General features: G+C 44.7%; 1 long non-coding RNA gene across 2 annotated transcripts in view; it reads right to left on the bottom strand.

Moving 5' to 3' along the window:
- Positions 1 to 23,131, bottom strand: part of LOC144888528 (uncharacterized) — a 47,578-nt gene that overhangs the window by 17,847 nt on the left and 6,600 nt on the right. The window contains exons 2-3 of one of the 2 annotated variants that reach the window (XR_013621115.1): positions 10,955 to 10,998; positions 8,296 to 8,391 (exon numbers count right to left, since the gene is read on the bottom strand). This is a non-coding gene — a long non-coding RNA (uncharacterized LOC144888528). Of the gene's footprint in view, positions 1 to 8,295; positions 8,392 to 10,954; positions 11,290 to 23,131 lie in introns of those variants that run through there. The other variant, XR_013621114.1, reaches the window with a different exon arrangement.

Genomic DNA, 23,131 nt, shown 5'->3' with positions numbered 1-23,131 from the left:
TTGTGGATGCTATTCTTAGTTTAGTAATAAAATACATACCTGATTGAATATTATTTGTGTGACGCATATAAATGAATATAACTTTTTGTGTTAAGGAAAAACAACAAATTGTTGAATGTGAAACTGTCGGAAGATATACATGATTATGCTGATTTCATGGTAAGATGTACCCTATCTGATTCAGTGTGTGTGGAAAGCAGATTCAGATGTGACTGAGCATAAGGATAAGACGAGATCACATTTTGAAGGGAGTGCTAACGGAATTGGGAAGAAGTTCGAGAAAGAAAATTTGTGGCTAAAAAATGAAGTTAAACGTGGCATACACCCTCTTTCTCAAAGAATGATGAAGACATTCTCCCGTGTAACTTGGAGATGGATGCTTACCGTCACCAAGGAAATTTATGTGACCATTTGCCTGGATCACACTGCAACAGATGAAAGAAAGGCGATCACTTACTCTTGTTCGAAGGCTTGGAACATTCAACACATCAGAAGTTGCAGGACAACGACACCTTACCTGCAACCTCTGTGAAATGCGGGGACATATGTTATTACTTCACCAACTTCCGGGGAGCCAGCATGGAGCTGCAAAGCAATGGCTGTGCCTTTTCACAACAGCTGTGCACGATTCTGCGGGCCACTCCTGGTATGGACCATGGATGACCTGAACACCATGGTCCCAACATCATTGTGGATGCATCCGGCATCCCTGTTCCACATCTTGCTGGCCAATCAACGTCACACCAATACTTGCTGCCCACTCACAATGAGGGAGGAGGCAAGTCGACTACAACTGGGTGAAGGCCTTGTTCAGGAATTACTATGGTTTACAGCAAAAAGTGGCAAGAATGCTACATGGAGAGCAGGGTCAGTCTATGACTCCGCAATGTTACCACAACAGCGAAATCCTACACGAAGTAGTGCAGGTGCTATGAAGACATTAGGAGAAAATGTTTCATACCTGGATTCAAACACAAGTGATCAGCCCTTCCTTTCAAACAAAGTCAACATTTGTGTGGAGGCAAACGTTTTTGCCAGATGGTGCAGATGCTTTTCCAAACTTGAAAATGAAGTGAAATTGTTGTATCTTGGTGATGGTGAAGTGTTGTTTTGAAAAGATATTTGTGATGCAAATGCAATAGATTGAACAATATGGAAGGAGTCAATGACCAACGAAATGTTTTGTGATTCTTGCAGGATGACGGTGTATGCCTAAGGGAATTTGATTACCAAAGTTATGGTTTGAATACTTGTATTGATATTTACTTGTAGATATTGATTATTTACTTATACTTGTAATGATGTTTACTTGTAGATATTGATTATTTACTTATACTTGTAATGATGTTTACTTGCAGTGATTGATTATTTACTTAAATTGTATTGATGTTTACTTGTAGTGATTGATTGTTTACTTATATTGATGTTTAGATTAATGGTTAATATAAACAAAAACAAAAAGATGCGGGAATTGTGGAAGTATAACTCAGTGTAACTCATTGGTTGGAACTGGTAACGAACCAAGGTACGAGCAGGTGGTCGTAAGAATGTCAGGAATGCATCTCGCCCTGTCGAAGCTGGGAGTCCTGTTGTGTAGCTTTAGCACGACCCCGGGCTAACACACATTCCCAAGCCCGTACTATTGTCTTTCATCGGGATGCAAAGTGGATGAAGCAAATTCCCAGCAGGGAGGAGAGCGAGCTGGTGCCAGTGAGGCGACCGGGTAACATTTGCGGAGAACGGATTAGAAGCAGCGGAGAAGGGATTACGATTTCAGCGGACAGAGGATTAACTGAAGTTTGCCGATATAAACAGGAGAGACTTTGAGCCAAGAGAGCACTCATCCTCAGAAGCCCTGCCCGACGGAATGAACGCGTACCACGAGTTCGGCGCTGCAGCCGAACAAGAAGGACTATGCGGATAGAGTTACCTGGTCCATTGAGTTAAACGGTATTATTTGGTATTGGAATGAAGTGAATAACCAGTTAATAAAGTTGTGACCTTTTGTAAAACCTGTTTCCGACCATTGGCGTCTTGAGTCTCACCCACCACTTCCCCGACAGCTGAATTAACGCCAGGGGGGTTGACAGCCTGTCATCCTTCCGAGGTTGGCAAATTGAGTACCAGTTCACTGGTAATTCCCTGTGTGTTGCAAGAGGTGACTAACAGGGTTGGCGGCAGGAAGGGCATCCGGCCATAAAACAATGCTTCAAAAAGGGGACCATATATGTATATATGGGACATAATCAAAAAAGGGACGTATTATATATATATATATATATATATATATATATATATATATATATATATATATATATATATATATATATATATATATATATACATATTTATATGTACACACTACCAGTCAAAAGTTTTAGAACACCTCAATTTTTCCAGTTTTTATTGAAATTTACGCAGTTTAATGTCAAAATGTACTCTGAAATTAACAATAGAACAAATAAACAATTGGAGATAAAAAACAGAAATCATAGAATCATTTTGTTTAACAAAATTTAATTTAAATTTTTGACTCAGCAAAGTAGCCATCTTTTGCAGATATAACCGCCGAACACACTCGTGGCATTCTTTCTACAATGGAAATCAAATATTGTTCGGGAAGTTCTTCCCAACACTGTTGCAGAAGTTCCCACAAATGTGTTGCACTTGTAGGTTGCGTTGCTTTCACCAATCTGTCCAGTTCATCCCAAACCAGCTCGATGGGGTTTACGTCTGGAGACTGTGCTGGCCATTCCATGATTTGAAGCCTACCGTCTTGTTCTTTTCCTCGAAGGTAGTTTTGACATAGCCTGGAGGTGTGTTTAGGGTCATTATCTTGCTGTAGGATGAACCCCTGACCAACTAGGCGTATACCAGATGGTATTGCATGGCGCTGCAAAATGCTGTGGTAGCCCTTTTGGTTCAGGCTGCCAGTCACTCTGTGCTAGTCGCCGACTCTGGATTCAGCAAAAGAGCCCCAGACCTTCACGCTTCCTCTGCATGTTTGACAGTTGGTGTCACACACTGAGGAACCATCCTTTCGCCGACTCGACGGCGTACAAAAACCTGCGTGATGATCCAAATATTTAAAATTTTGATTCATCGGTCCATAAGACCTTCTTCCAGTCTTCAGTAGTCCACTTACGGTGCGTCATGGCCCAGGCAAGCCTCTTTTTCTTATTTTGCCATCTTAGCAATGGCTTTCTTACTGCCACTCGACCTGTCAAACCTGCAGCTGGAAGTCTTCTCTTCACAGTTGAAACTGAGACTTGCTTGTTTCGACCAGCGTTAAGCTGTGCTTGAAGCTGTTGTTCTATGAGCCGCCTATCACACAAGCTGTTGACTCTCAGAAACTTGTCTTCTGATTCTGTTGTGGCTTTGGGTCTGCCAGACCTCTTCCTCTCAGAGTTTTCTCCAGTTTCCAATATACCACTTCCTGCAGTGCAATGTTGTCCAAATGATGCTACAGAGGGTGTAATAAGAGTCTGTTCCAATACTGCTTTTATACAGAGAGGGGGTTTGTAATCAAGTAATCAGCAGAGGTTGGGACACCTGTAGGAATTGTTTGCATCAACTTTCAAGGCTTAATTTACTTACATTGCTGCAGAACAGCTGTAAGTTGTTAACCCATTACTTGTTCCCTGAAGAAGGCCTTTTTTTTTTTTTTACAATATAACTGTGCAATTTACATTATTTTCCCGTTTTTGCTAACCTAAACTTTTTTTTTTTAACCTCGAGCAGTTTACTGCTTACCTTTGTGCCATTTCAGAGTACAATGAGACATTAAACTGCGTAAGTTTCAATACAAACTCGAAAAATTGAGGTGTTCTAAAAGTTTTGACCGGTAGTGTATGTATATACACAATATATATATGACCCAATTGCTCCTCTCATCTGTAATTGAAGGGAACAACTAATCAGCTCTCACCAAATCAGGTGGGCCTCAAAAGTCTGCCTCAATTTAGAAAAGCCCAGTGCGCTTGCCTGAGGTGCTCGGTATGACAGGTATTCAATTTTGATTCTTGTGATGTTATTTCGTTTTTTTCTTGTGACGTTTGATAGCTTTGATAGACGCACTTTGTACAAGGTGAATCATCAAAATGTACAGGTATTTAAAATATCTTGGTATGTATTTAGAAATGTCAAATGTAGTGAATTACGTCGAGTAAGCATTCAAATGTCAATTTGTGTACAAATGTATTTGGACATTTCAATTATGATTTTGTTTACTATTGTTGCAGGTAACCCATGGTGCAACTAACAACAGAGGAGCAAAACTTCATTGCTGAGTGGAATGTGGAGCTGAAATCAGTGATATGACGCAGCTTACGTTCAGAAGACAAATCCCAAGACGTAATGCGCCAACCTCGAACACTGTACAAAATGGAGATGATGCAGGACACTCTGGACATCCGAGGAATATTGAAAGTCCAGAGACCCCAAACAGAATTAGCGAAGTGATTGTTTGACGGCCCAGCAAATCAACATGGCGCATTTCACATGAAATTGGGAGTCGTGGAAAAGGAGTGTCATGAGAGCTGTTCAAGTCTGATCTGAAGGCTTTTCCTTACAAAATTCAATCGATGTCACAGATAACATCATCCGAGCAGGAATTGACACAGACATCATCAATTCCAGCGACGAATATCATGTTAATCTGAATCGTATGGTAAGCAAACGTTATCGTCAGTTTCTGGACATGGGGGGCCGGGGAGGGGCACCTGCCCACTTTGTTTAGTTACCTCTACACTTCCCAAAAATAATGGTTATGGTGTGGTCTCGGTAGTCACCGGATTTACGGTCTGTACTTTTCTGAGGATAGTGAAGAAGGAGTGGCTGTGAATGCGGAAAATCACGAACGTGTGGAACACATTGATCTCGAGTCATGAGAGAAACTGTCCTGGTGCTCGTTTTCAACACGACGGAGGAACTACACAACTCGCTTGTCCATGTCGTGGCTCAATAAACACTTTCCTGGCAGATTCATTTCCCAACAATCTGGATTTCCTTGGCCTCTAAGATCTCCTGGCCTCTCACTTTTAGATTTTTTCTGAAGGGATTTGTAAAGGAAAATGTTTTCAAAGAGAACCAATGAACATTCCTGAACTCAAAGATGCTGTTATTTTCAGTCTAACGTGAAACACTTCAGTCTGTGGTGAGAAACGATTCCATACGTATCCGTAAATGTGCAGACCTGATTCTGAAAGAAAACTTCACGAGTTCCTTTATGTATCATATAAATTATATTACATGATCTTCCATTAAAAATAACATCTACAGTACCATATATAATACGATATCAGTTTGTGTGTTTGTACAGATGTCTGCCCCCCTTCATAAAGGGAGGTTTTAAACGCCAATCTGTTACCACGAATGTGCGTTCACTATGATCTATTTTTGAGGATAAAACAAACTTTAAAAACATTTTCCATAAAAGAGGAATTGTGTCTCTGTTACGTGCTCCTCCCCAAACCCCGGTCACGGTGTACCTCCGAGCCCCGAGAGGAGTCACGGCAGAAATATGTGTTATTCTGTGTGTCAAAGATCAATGGTGAAACCACACCAATTGTTACCAACAAACAAGTATTGTATTAAGGCCACACAAGAATAACAGCACAAAAACAATAGTAATCAATTGTACAACCAATATATCATTCCTATGATGGTACCATCAGTTTCGTACAATATAACTCACTGTGCTCCAAGTGAGCGAAAATAACATTCCCAATGTCTCTGTCCCAGCTTCAAACCAAAGTCGATCCACGCTCCAGTGATCGTCAGAACGATGTTGTATCGAGACCAGAATCACGTTCGGTTGACAGTCACACTGCCAAAGATAGGCAAAGGTACCCTCAAGAGGCAACTGGGAAATCACACCTTCGGGTATGGATGTTCAACGGCTCCCCACACGGCGAACCGCAAATTCCCACTCAAAATCCACGTTACACATGCAAACCAGGCTAACGGCTGGATGCGTTGAAAATCGTTGGAGTGAGGTGAAAAACCTGGAGCGATGCGAAATCAGGCACGAGGCAAAATGGCCAACGGTCCGTTCTCGAGACGTAACGGCACTCCAACGATTCTCTTCGGAATCAACCGCAAAACCTGTCATGCAGGTTTATCTGTCACAGCGATAACAACTCTGTCGCAGGAATCCCTTTCCCAGGAAACCCCAAAGTTCGCTAGTGACCCCCGTTCGCCAGCGTTTGCTCCAGACCTCCAAGCAGCTCGGCTCCTTCTCCCACCTCACTCGCTCCGCCTCCTCTCCTCTTCTTCTTCCTCGTCCGGTTCCCGATCCGGTTTCCTGTTTCTTTTTAAAACATTAATTTTTTTTACCTTTTGAAAACAGTTATCTGCAATTCACTTAAACGATAACAATAATAGTACATGGAACCAAAAATGTTTACAGTGGATGAGAACCACAACAACGGAAGTGACGAATCCATAACAGTCTCTTACATTGGAATTGTAGACGGTGGCTTACAAACCGGGCCTCAAGGGTGGTGTACAGAAGCGTTTTTTAAAATAACAATAAATACAAGGCGCAGGAAGGTGAAATTAGGTGCACGTGATGTGCAACGTGCGCGGAGTAAAACGAGTGTTCATTTACATCCCCATGATGCCTAATAACTAAAGATATAAGCACACGTGACACAAGGCCGAGGCTTCAGACTTTGGCACGTTCATGATGCTGCACTGTCGAATAAACTGTTCCAACCAGTCTTATTGGATGGGATTTTTACTTGTACTTAATAAACATCTAGAAAGCAAACCCCATCTGCTTTACTCAAACTACACTTGACGAAACCAACAGCTAAAAAAGAAAGAAATTGTACATTTTATTCATTCATGTTCTCCATATTCTCATACTAAAAAGCTACTGATCTCAGACTGAACACCTTTGATATCCTCTCTTCATCACCGATGATGTCTGAGATTGCATGGACATTTTATCGCATGCCATCCCATCTGCCACCCCCAATGGATTATACAGCTTCCTCCCAAACCGAGCTGGTGGTACAGACCTCGGGCAGTCCAAGGATGAGATGGATAAATGATATCGGACTCGACTTAAATTCCACGAATATCAGCTTAATCTTTCAAGTTAGAGACTGCACAAGATGGTGTGGCATCCTCCATGGAGTGTCGACACTAGATCCACAGCCTGGGCCTTAAGTCAAACACGTCAAGTAGTGGTTGTGGCCTGTGGGATGGAATCCTTGGTTGGTCTTTTTAGTGTTGCCATTGGTTCAAAGGCCTGTTTGCTCCAACCATTCAGAATCCTGGCTGCAACAACCTGCGTTACTTGTGATGTGGTTCCTCCCTTCTCTGTGTGGTTACTTCATTGAGCTGTGTAGGTTGTCATGACCCATGAAAACTTGGCAGGATGTAATCCCACTTCTCCACTGGTCCCTGACTCGTTTTATGGGGGGCCTTTGGGAGTCAGTGGAAGCGATATACGACCTGGGTTCAAAGTAGCTAGGTATGTCCTTGCTCTGCAATAATTGATTAAAGAATAGCAGTGCCTCCACTCTGAACAGCACTTGATGAAGGTAGGTGTTCAGCCAATGGATGAAGGTAGGTGTTCAGCCAATGGAGAAAATTCCTGAATCCTCCAACATTCTGGTGGCATCCTTGGCCATCTCACATCGTCAAATGCATCATGTCACAGGAAACTAATTTTATTGAGGTAGAGGAAGTGAGAACCAAATTATTGAGCTGAATGAATGAATGATCGTTTTAAGGCCATTTTTCCCCGCGAGAAAAAGCGGGTTAGGGGGTTAGCCTTGCGGGCCCCATGACAATCATGGTTCCCCGTTTGAGGCAATGTTTTTTATGGCCGGATGCCCTTCCTGACGCCAACCCTTGGTCACGCTCTTGCGATGCCCAGGGATACGGTGTACCTATTCTAAACTGGGGTACACACCGGGATCATTCATCCCAGCAAGCTGGTGCTCAATTTGCGGACCTCGGAAGGATGACAGGCTGAGTCAACCCCCCTGGCGTTAATTCAGCGATCGACCGGGGTTCGAACCCAGGATCCTAGGATCCCAAGCCGGCACCCTAACCGCTAAGCCAACACCAGGCTATTGAGCTGTGAGAGCAAATAAAAATATCCACCAAGATAAACCAGTCCAGCTACTATAATTGTAGGTACAGGTACAGGCAGGTGCCTAAATTAGAATAGCAACGAGCTCATAAATAAAGCAAAAATCACAGTAGCCTTTTCAGCTCAGAGTGCAAGTGGCACAGAAAAGTAAATAAATAAAGTATTAACAAATCTATTATACATGCACGTTGAAGTTGGTGCACCTCGTACGTGTTGCAGAGTACGGAACATACAGTGTGGTCCAATTGTCCAAAGTATCATGTTTGTTCCAGACAAACGGCCTGAAACAGTTTATAATAAAATGCACACAAGGACAAAATTATTATTCATCCGTGTCATTTACCTGAATATTTTACCGAGGTATGTATATATATACATATACACGTGTTGCTTGTGGACTAACTATGGGGGGAAAACCTTTAACCTTTAATGATGTTATATGTACAATCTCAAAACCTCAACAATATATACAGTATATACTAGCTTGGCTGGGCTCGCCGCGCTCGCCTCACCAAGCGTCGTTACTGAGGAACGGGCTTATTTTACCTGAGGATGATGACTGTACCTGAGTTGCTGTGTTGTCATGATTTACACCAATCATAATACAAACAATTATTTTGCACAAATGTATTTGTTGTGTTTGTGATATTACATTTCATAGGAAATTTAGGTTGAAGATTGAGGTTGAATTTTTTTTTTCAAGAAAGAAATCCTCAGCACACATTGGGGAGGGGGGGGGGGGGGGGGGTGGTAGGTTGGGACGATTACACCTCACCACCAAGTAATGTAAAACACCTCACCACCACGTAATTCAAAACACCTCACCACCAAGTAATTCAAAACACCTCACCACCAAGTAATGTAAAACACCTCACCACCACGTAATTCAAAACACCTCACCACCAAGTAATTCAAAACACCTCACCACCACGTCATTTAAAAACACCTCACCACCAAGTAATTAAAAACACCTCACCACCAAGTAATTAAAAACACCTCACCACCAAGTAATTAAAAACACCTCACCACCAAGTAATGTAAAACACCTCACCACCAAGTAATTCAAAACACCTCACCACCAAGTAATGTAAAACACCTCACCACCAAGTAATTAAAAACACCTCACCACCACGTCATTTAAAAACACCTCACCACCAAGTAATTCAAAACACCTCACCACCAAGTAATTCAAAACACCTCACCACCAAGTAATGTAAAACACCTCACCACCACGTAATTCAAAACACCTCACCACCAAGTAATTCAAAACACCTCACCACCACGTCATTTAAAAACACCTCACCACCAAGTAATTCAAAACACCTCACCACCAAGTAATTAAAAACACCTCACCACCACGTCATTTAAAAACACCTCACCACCAAGTAACTAAAAACACCTCACCACCACGTAATTCAAAACACCTCACCACCACGTAATTCAAAACACCTCACCACCACGTCATTTAAAAACACCTCACCACCAAGTAATTAAAAACACCTCACCACCAAGTAATTAAAAACACCTCACCACCAGTAATTAAAAACACCTCACCACCAAGTAATTAAAAACACCTCACCACCAAGTAATTAAAAACACCTCACCACCAAGTAATTAAAAACACCTCACCACCACGTCATTTAAAAACACCTCACCACCAAGTAATTCAAAACACCTCATCACCACATAATTAAAAACACCTCACCACCGCATAATTCAAAATACCTCACCACCACGTGATTCAAAACCACCACAACGTTATTAAAAACACTTCACAACCACGGAAACAAAAGTTTGAGGGAGTCGTGACAACACAGACACTGCCCAGATGTGGAGATATATAGATAAATGACTGTACCCGAGTTGCCGTTTTGTCATGATTTACACCAATCATAATTCAAACAATTATTTTGCACAAATGTATTTGTAATATACGTGATATCACATTTTATAAATAATTGAAGTTAAAAAAAAAAATTTCCCAAAAAAAAAAAATTGGAAAATATTTCAAAACAAATACCCTTAGGACATACCGACGGGAGAGATATGTGCATACCAGAAGTTTGGTACGATTTCACAAAAGTTTGAGAAAATAGTTCGGTGACAAGACAACACAAGACAACACAAGACAAGACAACACGTGACAGGACAGACGCTGCACCTATATATATTGCGAACCGTGGTGTCTCTCGTTTACTGTGGCCTCTTCCGCACTGCGTTTGAGAAGCTGCTGATTGGTTATTTTGTATTTTCATTTCACTTTTTTTGACGGAATATAGTCGGTCATTTTGTTGTCCCTTCCAGCAATCTTTAAAATCACCATGAACATCTAGATTAAAGTGGATTGAATACAAATCTTCATGGAGTAAAACAATTTAAAATAGGTATATTTTACTCTTTTTACACAAATCCAACCTCCATCGCCCGATGTTGCACCACCATTGTGTGGTGGGTGGTATAAGTATCTCAGAGTGTTGGCTCTGTGTTAAATCAAGAGTGAAACACAATTAACCTTTTAAAAGTCCATTGAACAATTGAAATTGATACATTTACTTAAACATTTCCCGTCACTCTAAACGCTTCCTACTTTTCCGAGTTAAAGATAAGCAGAAGGCATCTATCTATTGTATCTATCTATCTATCTACTGCATCTATCTATGTATGTATCCAATAGGTAGATAGCAGAGGGGGCATGGGGAGGGGCAGGCACTGTGGGTGCTCAGATTCATGAAAGTCTAAGTATGAGTACTTTAAATGGATTGGATAAAAGATTGGCAGATGCAGTTTGATATAAACAAGTGTAAGGTGCTGGGAATGAGTGAGAACAATGAAAATAGAGATTACCTGATTTAAGGGACAATCTTGGAGGTGTCAAACAGGAGAAGGATCTGGGGGTGGTAAGAGATATGGGGGTTAAGCAGAAAGCACAATGCGAGGCAGCTCTCGGGGAAGCAAACAGGGTTTTACGTTGTATTAGTAGGGGGGATAACTTACAAATCAAAAGAGATGGTCTTAACACCTTATATGGGAATTTAGTGAGGCCTTTCCTGAAATATTGTTTGCAATGCTGATCGCCATATCCATTTAGGACATATCTACCATAGAGGGTTCAGCAGAGAACGACTAGAGTAACTAGACCGATTCTGGGGCTACGAGTAGTGCTTGAAGGAGACAGGAGTTTACACTTATTAAAAAGGAGGCCATTAAGAGGGGACCTGATAGAGATGTTTAAGACAATAAAGGATGTCGACAAAATAAGTGCAGAAGTTCTTCAGCAGAATGGAAAGTGACGAGACCAGGGACCAGAACCTGAAAGTAAGAGGATAATTGGCATAGTAGGAGGGCAGGGGTCTCTCAATCAGAGAGTAGTTAATGCATGGAATGGTCTTCCTGGAAAGGTGGTGGCAGCAGAAACAGTACAAGGTGAGCCACAAATCCCAGGACACGATTTTAACTGCTTATTATACAAGATTTGTTTATACCGTGTATTTATTTATACTGGGTTATTTTTTTTTTGTACAGCTAAAGTTGCAGAACATCGCACATCACATGACATCTGTTGTTGAACTGAAACAATGCATTCAGGAAGTATTTGGCACCATAACACATGGTATTTGGCACATAACACATGGTATTTTGGCACCATAACACATGGTATTTGGCACCATAACACATGGTATTTGGCACATAACACATGGTATTTTGGCACCATAACAAACAGTATTTTAGCACCATAACACATGGTATTTTGTGTCGGTTTAGACACCGCCCGTAGAGATAAATTACCATGTGCCGTGACAACGGCGGACCTCATTTGGATGCACTCGATGTCTAAGGAGGTATTGTAATTATTGTATTACTGTAACTAGCAACGGTAACCACCCTACGGGCGGGGCTTCAATTGGGAAGCCCAAATGAAAAGGCCAAATATCAGAAATTGAAGGCTTTTTTATTTTATACGATTCATATAAACATCCGCCAAATCATATCACACGCAAATCATCAAAATCTAAACAGTACATGGCGCCCATTTTGAAATAAGATTGAATTCTGCAAAACGGAAGCGGCCGCTACACTTCTTTCTCAGTCGCACTTTATGTGTGAAGAGTGTGCGTCGAATCTGTAACACGGAAGTGGCCGCTACACCTGTTTCTCAGTCGCTTTGCACACGCTGCCGTGTTACTTCGGAGCTGTACGTTTATATAGGAAGAGTTCGTCAGGAGTCGATCTACTTTCTCCTGGTACATAGAATAAACAGTATTTGTAGAATTTCAACAAAAGCCACGTCATTGTTCATATCGGTAAATATTATTCCATCGTGTTTGGAAAAATTGGAAAACTTGGAAAAACAATATAGCCGACTATACTCCAGGAGATCCCAGGATTACCCACCCAAAATATCGTTGCGATCGGTTCAGCGGTTTTTTTGCGGTACCTTCAAACGGACAGACGGATGGACATTGGGTGAATTATAGTAAGATAGAAAGATATTGTTACGGAAACGGGGACGGCACTCCCCTTAGCAAGGGGGGGGGGGGGTTAATCCCCCTTCTATTTTGCACTGGCCGTCTCCGATCCTGAAGCTACCCCGCTCCCCTGTGGGGTGGGATTGGCCGAGGTGATTGGTCAAGGGATTCCCGTACACCTCCGCCAATCCCTCCACAAGGCAGGTGGGTAACTCCGCTCGAAACCACGGACAACATGGTATTTGCCGAGCGGGTTAGCAGTCTGAAGTTTGAGCCATTAACAGAGAACTAAACCCGATCCTGAGCGTTGGCCGAATCGTGCCACGTATATCAATTGGAAAAAGACAAAGACGATCGGACGAGAATGAAGAAGACAAAGGTAGGAAGAACAGGTATTTATTAATTACTATTTACACAACCAAAGAAAAGAAAGAAATGAAGGTAATTTACAGTGAAAGATAGGAGACACAGGGCAGCTTATACTTACACAGGCTTAACTTATACCCCAGGACAGAACAAACAAGACAAACTCATGTACACGAATGGATAGTATGGCAGGGATGGATGGCTGGAAGGGAGAGAAGAGTCCGTTCAGGATGGCAGGCTGGACGCGAACGGCCGCCGACTCCTCCGCAATCTGATTTACGCGCAGCAGCGCGTCAGAGCTTCGCGCGCAGGGGGGCTGTTCCAAGCGGCGTCTCCCTCACGTCTCATACGTCCTCTGCCTCATGCGTTCTCTCTCCACTGCTTTGCCTGCCCACCTCTTTCCACAGAAGGACTCCTCAGAACTCTCTCACTTTGGTTCAGCGCACCCCCCTCAGAACTCAGTTCACCTCTCCACAGAACTCTGGTGGGGGCTCCGCGCAACGGGTTATATAGAGCCACACCCTGGAACGTTTGCGAAACTGCTTGATCGTTCTCTCTCAGCCCTCTCAAGCCAAACCCACTCATTCCTGGTTGGTTGATCGGGGCTGGCTGACTCCTCCTCTTGATGACGATGGGCGGGCCACACCCTTCTTCTCCAAGTTGGAGCACATGGCAATGGCGGCGAATGCAGTTGGTAATGGAGGTAAATGCAGTTGGTAATGGAGGTTCTGGGGCCATCGAAAGGGGATCTATCTTATTTGATTTTGGTGCAACGTAAGGTCGACTATTGGACACACAGCCTTATCTGAAACACAGACTAATGAAATAACTACAGAGAGGTTCTATGATTGGCTACGTGCTTGTACATGGACTAGCTATGGTGCTCATTTCAATTAACAGCCAATTAAGGGGGAAATGTACACAGGAAATTTACTACTAAATTTACAAAGTGAAGGTTCTAAAAACCGTAACACAGCACCCTCATTCCTCACGGCACGCCTCGGGCCGACAAACTTTAACAGTGTGACACTCAGGTGTATTTCCCTCTGCAATTAATCTGACCCTGAGTGTGACAGTTCTAAAACACAAATAAATATGTCCCGCTATTACGTTGCACCCTACCTAACAGATTCACGCCCACAGGATAACCGAATTGCAGAATTAATTTTCAAACTAAACATGAACGGTGGGGAGCATTATTTACAAGTGATGTTATTTGATTATTTACAAAACTGCAACCCAGGACCTGTTATTTCTTTTTGAGGGAAACAAAAAGAGAAAAACCTGTGGGAGGGAGGAGACAGCATGCACGGCATCGACGCACCAGCACCAATAAACACCAATAAAGAGCACAGTCACGCACCATCCAGTGCGACATTGCAAGACACCATGAAAAAAAACCACAACTGGTGGTCTTGCACTTCTGCTACGCTCCCTCTGCTGGCCGATGTCGTTCTTGATGTTCTTTTTCTTCCTTCATCTTCTTTGCTTGCGGCCTATTTGGACATAATAAAACAAAAGCACAAACCGTGTCCATGTTTTTATTTGTGGCCAACAGGGGCCGACTATGGTGGTCCACCTGTATGGCTTGGTGCCACCTCACTGAGGTCCGCAAGCAAGATCTTTCTCTGGCCAACCTGGCCGGTCCCAGCAGAGAGGGGCCATGCCACAAAACTTGTGGTCCATAAGTGGTGCTCGGCCACAGTACTGTGGTCCATAGGTGGTGCGTGGATGCAGGCAGCTAGTTGCGGGGATTCGGGCACACAATGGCGGACTCCCGCACGCTCCCCCTCAGTGCCCAGAGAGCACGGTCCATGGGTGGGGAACGAAGACAAAGTGGCAGTGTTAGCGAGGGCAAGGGCGCAAGGGTACACATCAATACAGGTAATGCAGAACGAGGTGCGCACGGAGAGCGAAGTGAGAAAGCTCATCCCTAACGTACGTCACCCCCCCCCCCCCCCCCCCGTCACCTACTCTACCCTTGCCCTTACCCCCATATTTACAAACAATTTACAATTAGTCTCTAGCGTCACGTCTTCCCCATATCTCCCCTAATCCAAATTCGTACCCATCCCAATGTCTAACCAAATTTGCCATCACCAATTCATCATCAATCCTCATAAGGAGGGAGAGATGGAACAAACTGCACAATGTCACACCCACGTCATGATGCGTCTCACAATCCAAAACATTTGCACAAAAACAATAACAACCCATGGCATGGCATGGCGTTCTGTCACCTCAGGTGAGTGGATGCAGATGGTGCGAGGAGATTTCAATCCTAACTACTTCCTAAATGACATTAACACACTTTACACTACCCGGGGTCTTTCCCTGAAAAACCATTGGCCATCTTACACTCTATGCGGTTTTAAGAACCAAACTCCCATTGACCAAACTGTGCTGCTCATCAATATGGGGTCTCACTCCCCCGATTCAACTCCCTGTGCCTTCGCACAATTTCTGGGCTGAGTCGTGTAGCTCCCCTAACAGGTCTACTTACCTGTGCGCCTCCGCCACTGAAGTTGCCTCCCGAGCGTACCTGCTCCTCACTAACCTACCTGGGGAAGGCCCTCCCTGGCGCTTACCCCCTCGGTGCCCTCTCTGGCATTGGGCTACCCGGGTCCTTCCTCTGGATCCTCGGGCCCCATTGAACTCTAACTGGCTCCCAGAGCCTACCTGCGGCCTCACCTGGCCGACAGACTACCAGTGGCGGAGCACTCAACCAACCATCCCTCTAACAGGCCACATGCCACGTCACTAATGCACCCATCCAAACACCCTTCTTCCACACGCACCACAGATGCCAATATCCAACCACAATTTACCTATACCCTCTACCTAACTCTTAAACTACCCTCCCCGGGTATTCGTGATAGGGGTCCATCCTCCCCATACACTCCCTTCGCACCAACCACTCCACTCCACATTTTCCACCATACTCACTCCACTCCATCCATTCCATACTCCATGTATTCCATACCAGCTATTCCACACAACCATTCTCACCTAGATTTGCACACCTGTGCCCACACACCTGGTGCCACCTGCACCCTCCTTCCTCCCAGGCTTCTTCATTCATTCAATACAATGCACAATCACCTCACACTTTTCACAATACTCTGCTCAATACTCAATCATCACGCTCACCACAAAGAACTTCCTGCACCCACACTGCATCATCTGAGCTGACAACTCCCTTCTGAAACTCACGCTCCCCAGTCGCCCCTTATATTATCGCGCTCCCTCGTCGTTATCAACCAGCTAAGCTACCTATGTCCCCTACTACAGGTATCATGTCGCTACTTAACTCTCCTGTCACCTATGGTCATTTCTCGAGATCCCTAATCCATTATCCAAACCCTCTCTGGCTTGGTTTTCACCGCCATAACCCCATAGCTAATGCTCATGTGCCCAGGTGATGTGAGGGATGGTGGATTTGCCATCCCTCCACCTCGGGCGTCTCCCATTATCAATTTTGCCCATCAAATTCCAATTCTTGCCAATCCAAAATTTGCCAATCATCTGCCAATCAAATTTTTGCTCATCAATTTTTGCCAATCACCAATTCCCTATCCCTACCAAATGTCCATTATTCTGAGCCTCGGTGCGTCTTTACATGCTCAAAGCTCCGCTTCGCCAAGCCGAGCAATGAACGCGGGTGGTTCGTTTCCTGCAGTTGGATCCGTCCGGCACTTGGTTCAGGGAAGGAGGTTTGCTCGGGCCAAGATTCCATGCACCATCTCGGCGCGGAACCTTTCTGTATCCCGCCCGATGGCCCAATCTCGCCCGGCCGGAATGCCGCAACCACAAGGGGTCGCCGTGCCGACCCTTCCTACCTGCCCTCGAACCGGGCCGCCCGCTCCACTTAGCAGAGCGCGGACGCGACCGTGCAGGGCGAGGTCCGGCCCGGATCGTGTGCGGCGCTCCTAACAGGAGCCACGTTGCACCGATCCCTGCCGGTTCTCGCAGCCAACAAAGCGCGCTGCGCACCAAGTGCCCACGTCGGCTAAACGTCAGCCTAATCGCTATCCCGTTCCACGGCGATGCTTCACTTGCAGGCTCACACGCATACGCGACCCCTTTCACACTCACCACGCCCGACGTCTCCATACACTTCGTTATTGTACCTTCTCCTACACACCACCCAGGTACACTCATTCCGCTCACAGACTTCGTTACACACCTGACCACCGCACACCTTGGCACACACTCGTCGTTCGCATACCTCATCAACACACCTCCTCGCGCCCACTCCTCGGTCACATCCTCTGTGACAACCACGGGTGTGCACTCTTTTGCACACCCAATCACGCGCTTCACCACCAACTCAGGTGTGCATTCCCACACGCGCTCGACCATTCCAGGTGTGCATTCTTCCATTCCAGGTGTGCATTCTTCCTCACCTGCCACAACCAACTCGTACTCCGTGTCACTCTTACCACTACACTCTGCCGTGCATTCACTCTCACTCTTGGCAACGCACTCACTCCTCAGCGCACACTTTTTCCTCACACACACCTCCGTTCCACACCTTTCTCGCGCACCCTCTTGCGCACTCTCTCCCAGTACATACTCCGTACCACTCATGGGGGTGCATCCTTGCACACACCAGATCACCGCCGCACACCTTGGCTCACAAATACCTTCCGCACTCCCCAGAGTCGGACAACCTTGCACACCTCCTCTTTCCACACACTCTGCACCTGTCGCACACCTCATCAGCGGCCTCCCACGAACGCCCGGGTCCAAACCAACACCCAAGCCCACTGAATCTCCCCTCACACCATATACATTTCCGATTATATCGCCACTCACCTCGGCACCTCATCTTCGGTCCTCCTCCGCCACCTGCAAACTCTTTATTTGGTCAGTAAGCACATCATCACGATTTGAGCACAGACCTTGTTCATAATCCATCACTTCCTCCTTTATCTCCCTCTTAGTTTCCCTCTGTCTCTTCTTAATTTCACTCACCCCCTCTTCCACTTCCTCTAATTTTTGTCTCACCTCCTTTATTTCCCGGTGCGCCCCCTCGATTTCTTCCTCTAAGGCCACCTTGGTCGTCTCTATGTGCGTTCTTACTTCCCGCTCTTTTGTCTCCATTGCCTCTGTCACCTCGTCCAACCTCTTTGTCAACCCCTCGTGTACCATCTGACATTCCCTCTTCGTCGCTATAAGTTCTTTTTTTATTTCCTTCTGGGTCGCTTTCAACCCTCCTATTACTGCCGTATTCGTTTCCACCTGCTCTCCCAATTCCTTTTGTCCCACCGTCAGCTGCTCTACTCCCTGCGTCAGGTCTTCTATGCCCCCCTGTAACCTAGCCGTACTATTCCTCACCTCTTTCTCCATGCGCTCCTCACCCCGCTTTACCTTCTCGCGTACCCCCGTGACCTCTTCGCCCACTCCACGCCTTATCTCCTCCCCCATCTCTCCCATCTCTTTGGTAGATGCCGCCCTCATCTGCTCCAAATAATTCCTCTGGGCATCCAATTTGGTTTCCAACCCGATTTTTACCGACTCTATCTGATTCCCCATCTGTTTAATTTCCCGGGCGGATCGCTCCCCTATTTCCCTCAATTTGCCTTGCATCTTGTCTTCTAGCCCCGTTAACCCATTCTTCACCCTTTCCATTTGGTTCTCCTGGGTGGCCATTCTATTTTACAACTCCGTTAACCCATCCTTCATTCCCCCAATTTGATTACCCACGTCCTTCAGTTGGCCCCCCAATTTACCTTCTAGCCCTTCCAACCTGTTGCCTAACCCCTCAAATTTATTGTCTAACCCCTCAAATTTATTGTCTAACCCCTCAAATTTATTGTCTAACCCCTCAAATTTATTGTCTAACCCCTCAAATTTATTGTCTAACCCCTCTAATTTATTGTCTAACCCCTCTAATTTATTGTCTAACCCCTCTAATTTATTGTCTAACTTCCCAATTTGGTTTTCTAATCGCTCCCCCATTCTGTTTTCCAATCCTTTGAAGCTATCCCCTGTTTCTGCCACAAAGGCCATCATCTGGTTCACAAATAGGCCCCAGTTTATTGGCGTCTCGGGTGCGGCTGCTGTGGTCACGTGCGCTGCGCCATTTGGTGCTGCTGCAACCCCGTGCGCGAGGCCACCATCTCGTGCGCTTGAACCCTCCGCTACCCAATGCGTATTGCGCTCCTCCTGCATTACTCCAACCTCCTCCCTGTGGTCCTGGGTTGACTCTACCCCCCTCTTCTAGCTCCCCTACCGGCACCCAATCGCCTTGATTATCCATGGCGTGACTTTAATTTGGATGTAAATAACAATTTCGGCCGCTCGTAATTTTGACCAAATTTTTTGGATGTTTTAAAAAAAAATTTGGTTCGGGCCTCAAATCCCACTCCCCGACACCAATTGTTGCGGAAACGGGGATGGCACTCCCCTTAGCAAGGGGGGGGGGGGTTAATCCCCCTTCTCTTTTGCACTGGCCGTCTCCGATCCTGAAGCTACCCCGCTCCCCTGTGGGGTGGGATTGGCCGAGGTGATTGGTCAAGGGATTCCCGTACACCTCCGCCAATCCCTCCACAAGGCAGGTGGGTAACTCCGCTCGAAACCACGGACAACATGGTATTTGCCGAGCGGGTTAGCAGTCCGAAGTTCGAGCCATTAACAGAGAACTAAACCCGATCCTGAGCGTTGGCCGAATCGTGCCACGTATATCAATTGGTAAAAGACAAAGACGATCGGACGAGAATGAAGAAGACAAAGGTAGGAAGAACAGGTGTTTATTAATTACTATTTACACAACCAAAGAAAAGAAAGAAACGAAGGTAATTTACAGTGAAAGATAGGAGACACAGGGCAGCTTATACTTACACAGGCTTAATTTATACCCCAGGACAGAACAAACAAGACAAACTCACGTACACGAATGGATAGTATGGCAGGGATGGATGGCTGTAAGGGAGAGAAGAGTCCGTTCAGGATGGCAGGCTGGAGGCGAACGGCCGCCGACTCATCCGCAATCTGGTTCACGCGCAGCAGCGCGTCAGAGCTTTGTGCGCAGGGGGCTGTTCCAAGCGGCGTCTCCCTCACGTCTCGTACGTCCTCCGCCTCATGCGTTCTCTCTCCACTGGTTTGCCTGCCCACCTCTTTCCACAGAAGGACTCCTCAGAACTCTCTCACTTTGGTTCAGCGCACCTCCCTCAGAACTCAGCTCACCTCTCCACAGAACTCTGGTGGGGGCTCCGCGCAACGGGTTATATAGCGCCACACCCTGGAACGTTCGCGAAACTGCTTGATCGTTCTCTCTCAGCCCTCAAGCCAAACCCACTCATTCTTGGTTGGTTGATCGGGGCTGGCTGACTCCTCCTCTTGATGACGATGGGCAGGCCACGCCCTTCTTCTCCGAGTTGGAGCACATGGCAATGGTGGCGATTGCAGTTGGTAATGGAGGTAAATGCAGTTGGTAATGTTGGTTCTGGGGCCATCGAAATGGGATCTATCTTATTTGATTTTGGTGCAACGTAAGGTCGACTATTGGACACACAGCCTTATCTGAAACAGACTAATGAAATAACTACAGAGAGGTTCTATGATTGGCTACGTGCTTGTACATGGACTAGCTAAGGTGCTCATTTCAATTAACAGCCAATTAAGGGGGAAATGTACACAGGAAATTTACGACTAAATTTACAAAGTGAAGGTTCTAAAAACCGTAACAATATATTATTACCCTCGCCAGAGGAGAGGGTATTGCATTTGAGTCCGTTTGTTAGTTACCTGGCAAAAAACTTTTTCTTTGCAAATATGTTGATTACTCCGGGTTGTGTGTGTGTTTGTTTGTGTGTGTGTGTTTGTGTGTTTGTCTGTCCACTCACTTATACTTACCTACAGGTCACAATTTGAAACCAATCTTCACGAAACCTCCCCAAATGGTAGAGTTCGTGGTCCGACAAAATCTTATATATTTCTGATGTCAAAAGGTTAAAAGGTCAACATCGGCCAAAAGTCAACCACTTTTTTTCAAATTTCTAAAATCCTCAATTTTAATCCGATTGACTTGAATTTGAATAGGATTTACATATTGGCTAAGTGAATTCAACCACTAGCTATTTTTGAGATCAGCGTAGGCCAAAAGGTCAATATAGGCCAAAGGTCAACCACTTTTTTTCACCTTTATAAAATCCTCAATTTTCATCCGATTGACTTGAATTTGAATAGGATTTACATATTGGCTGACTGAATTCAACCACCAACTATTTTTGAGGTCAACATAGGCCAAAAGGTCAACATCGGCCGAATTTCTTAAATTGTCAATTTTCATCTGATTAACTTAAACTTTGAAGACGATTTGCATATCAGATCACTGAAGTCAACCACTAATTATTTTTTTGAGGTCAATAGGATGCTCCACTGAGTGCCATGCTACATTGTTCTGTTTTCGCAAGTGTCGCTCTGTGAGTGATTTTTCATTTGTCTGTTTGTCTGTCTGTTTGTCCGCACAGAATAAATATGATTTTCTCTGCAACCGTTGGTCCGATTGACAGGAAATTTGCACCATAGGTGCAACTCCACCTGTATAAATTTTTTATGATAATTATGACATCATAGGTCACGTGGTTCGGCCGCCATCTTGGAAAAATCGAAAAACTTTGCACCTCTATATCTCGGAAAGCGCTGAATGGAAAAAATTGACACATGACTCATTGTAAAAAACTCTCCATGGGGAATAAAATATGTTCATGATGGTGTCATAGGTGCCTCCATTATGACGTCATAATTCGACAAGTACAAAACTTCATCCAATCAAGATGAAATTTCTTGAGCGCCATGTCGGCATAAACTGGTGGAGAAAAAAAATATATGATGATGTCATCGGTCACGTGGTTCGGCCGCCATCTTCCAAAAACTGAAAAATTTTGCACCTCTATATCTCCGAAAGCGCTGAATAGAAAAAAATGAGACATGGCTCATTGTAAAGAACTCTCCATGGCGAATAAAATATGTTAATGATGATGTCATAGATGCCTCCATTATGACATCATAATTCAACAAGTACAAAACTTCATCCGATCAAGATGAAATTTCTTGAGCATAATATAGGAATAAATTAGTTTAGAAAAATAAAATGATGACATCATCGGTCACGTGGTTCGGCCGCCATATTTGTTTTAACGCAAAAGCCTTAAAAACCACTGGAAATACATCCTGGTGAGGGTTTGCATTCTCTGATTGCTCTTTTTCTTTTTACTCTTGTTATGTATTACTGTTATCTTCCTATAATTCACCAATTGTCCGTCTATCCATCTGTTCCCAGGTACTGCAAAAATGGCTGAACCGTTCGCAACAAAATTTTGGGTGGGTAATCCTGGGACCTCCTGGAGTAAAATAGGCTATATATTGTTTCTAATTTTTTTTTCCAATTTTCCAATTTTTCCAATTTTTTCAATTTTCCAGTTTTTCCAAACACAATGGAATAATATTTACCGATATGAACAGTGATGTGGCTTTTATTGAAATTCTACAAATACTGTTTAGATTTTGATGATTTCCGTGCCTCCCAATTGAAGCCCTGCCCCTAGGGCGGGTACCGTTGCTAGTTATTGTCCCCCGTCGCACCGCGGAGCGAAAGGGGGACTATGGTTTTCCCTTCCATCCGTGTGTCCATCCGTCCGTCCATCTGTCCGTCCGTCCATCCGTCCGTCCGTGCGTGCGGGCGTGCAGGCGTGTGTGCGTACGTGCGTGCATGCATGCATAAGGGAAGGACCGCATTCGAATTTGGTGTGTGGGTGCAACCCACGTCAAAATCCAAGATGGCCGCCGCCATGTATGTCTGACGCCATGTATGTCTGAACTTTGTGAGCGGAATATCTTGAAAAATAAGCGAAGTACCAACTTCTAATCTGGTGTGTGGGTGTATCTAGGCATAAGGAAGAACCCTATTGAAAATTGGGTCGCCACGTCAAAATCAAAGATGGCCACCGCCATGTATGTCTGAACCTTGTGAGCAGAATATCTTGAAAAATAAGCGAAGTACCAACTTCTAATCTGGTGTGTGGGTGTATCTCGGCATAAGGAAGAACGCTATTGAAAATTGAGTCGCCGTGTCAAACCCCAAGATGGCCGCCACCATATATATGTCTGAAACTTGTGAGCGAAATATTTTGAAAAATAAGCGAAGTACCAACTTCTAATCTGGCGTGTGGGTGTATCTACG

The sequence above is a fragment of the Myxine glutinosa genome, chromosome 12 (genome assembly GCF_964187855.1).
Source record: "Myxine glutinosa chromosome 12, kmMyxGlut1.1, whole genome shotgun sequence".
Lineage (NCBI taxonomy): Eukaryota > Metazoa > Chordata > Myxini > Myxiniformes > Myxinidae > Myxine > Myxine glutinosa.
This window is presented reverse-complemented; position numbering and strand designations above follow the sequence as displayed.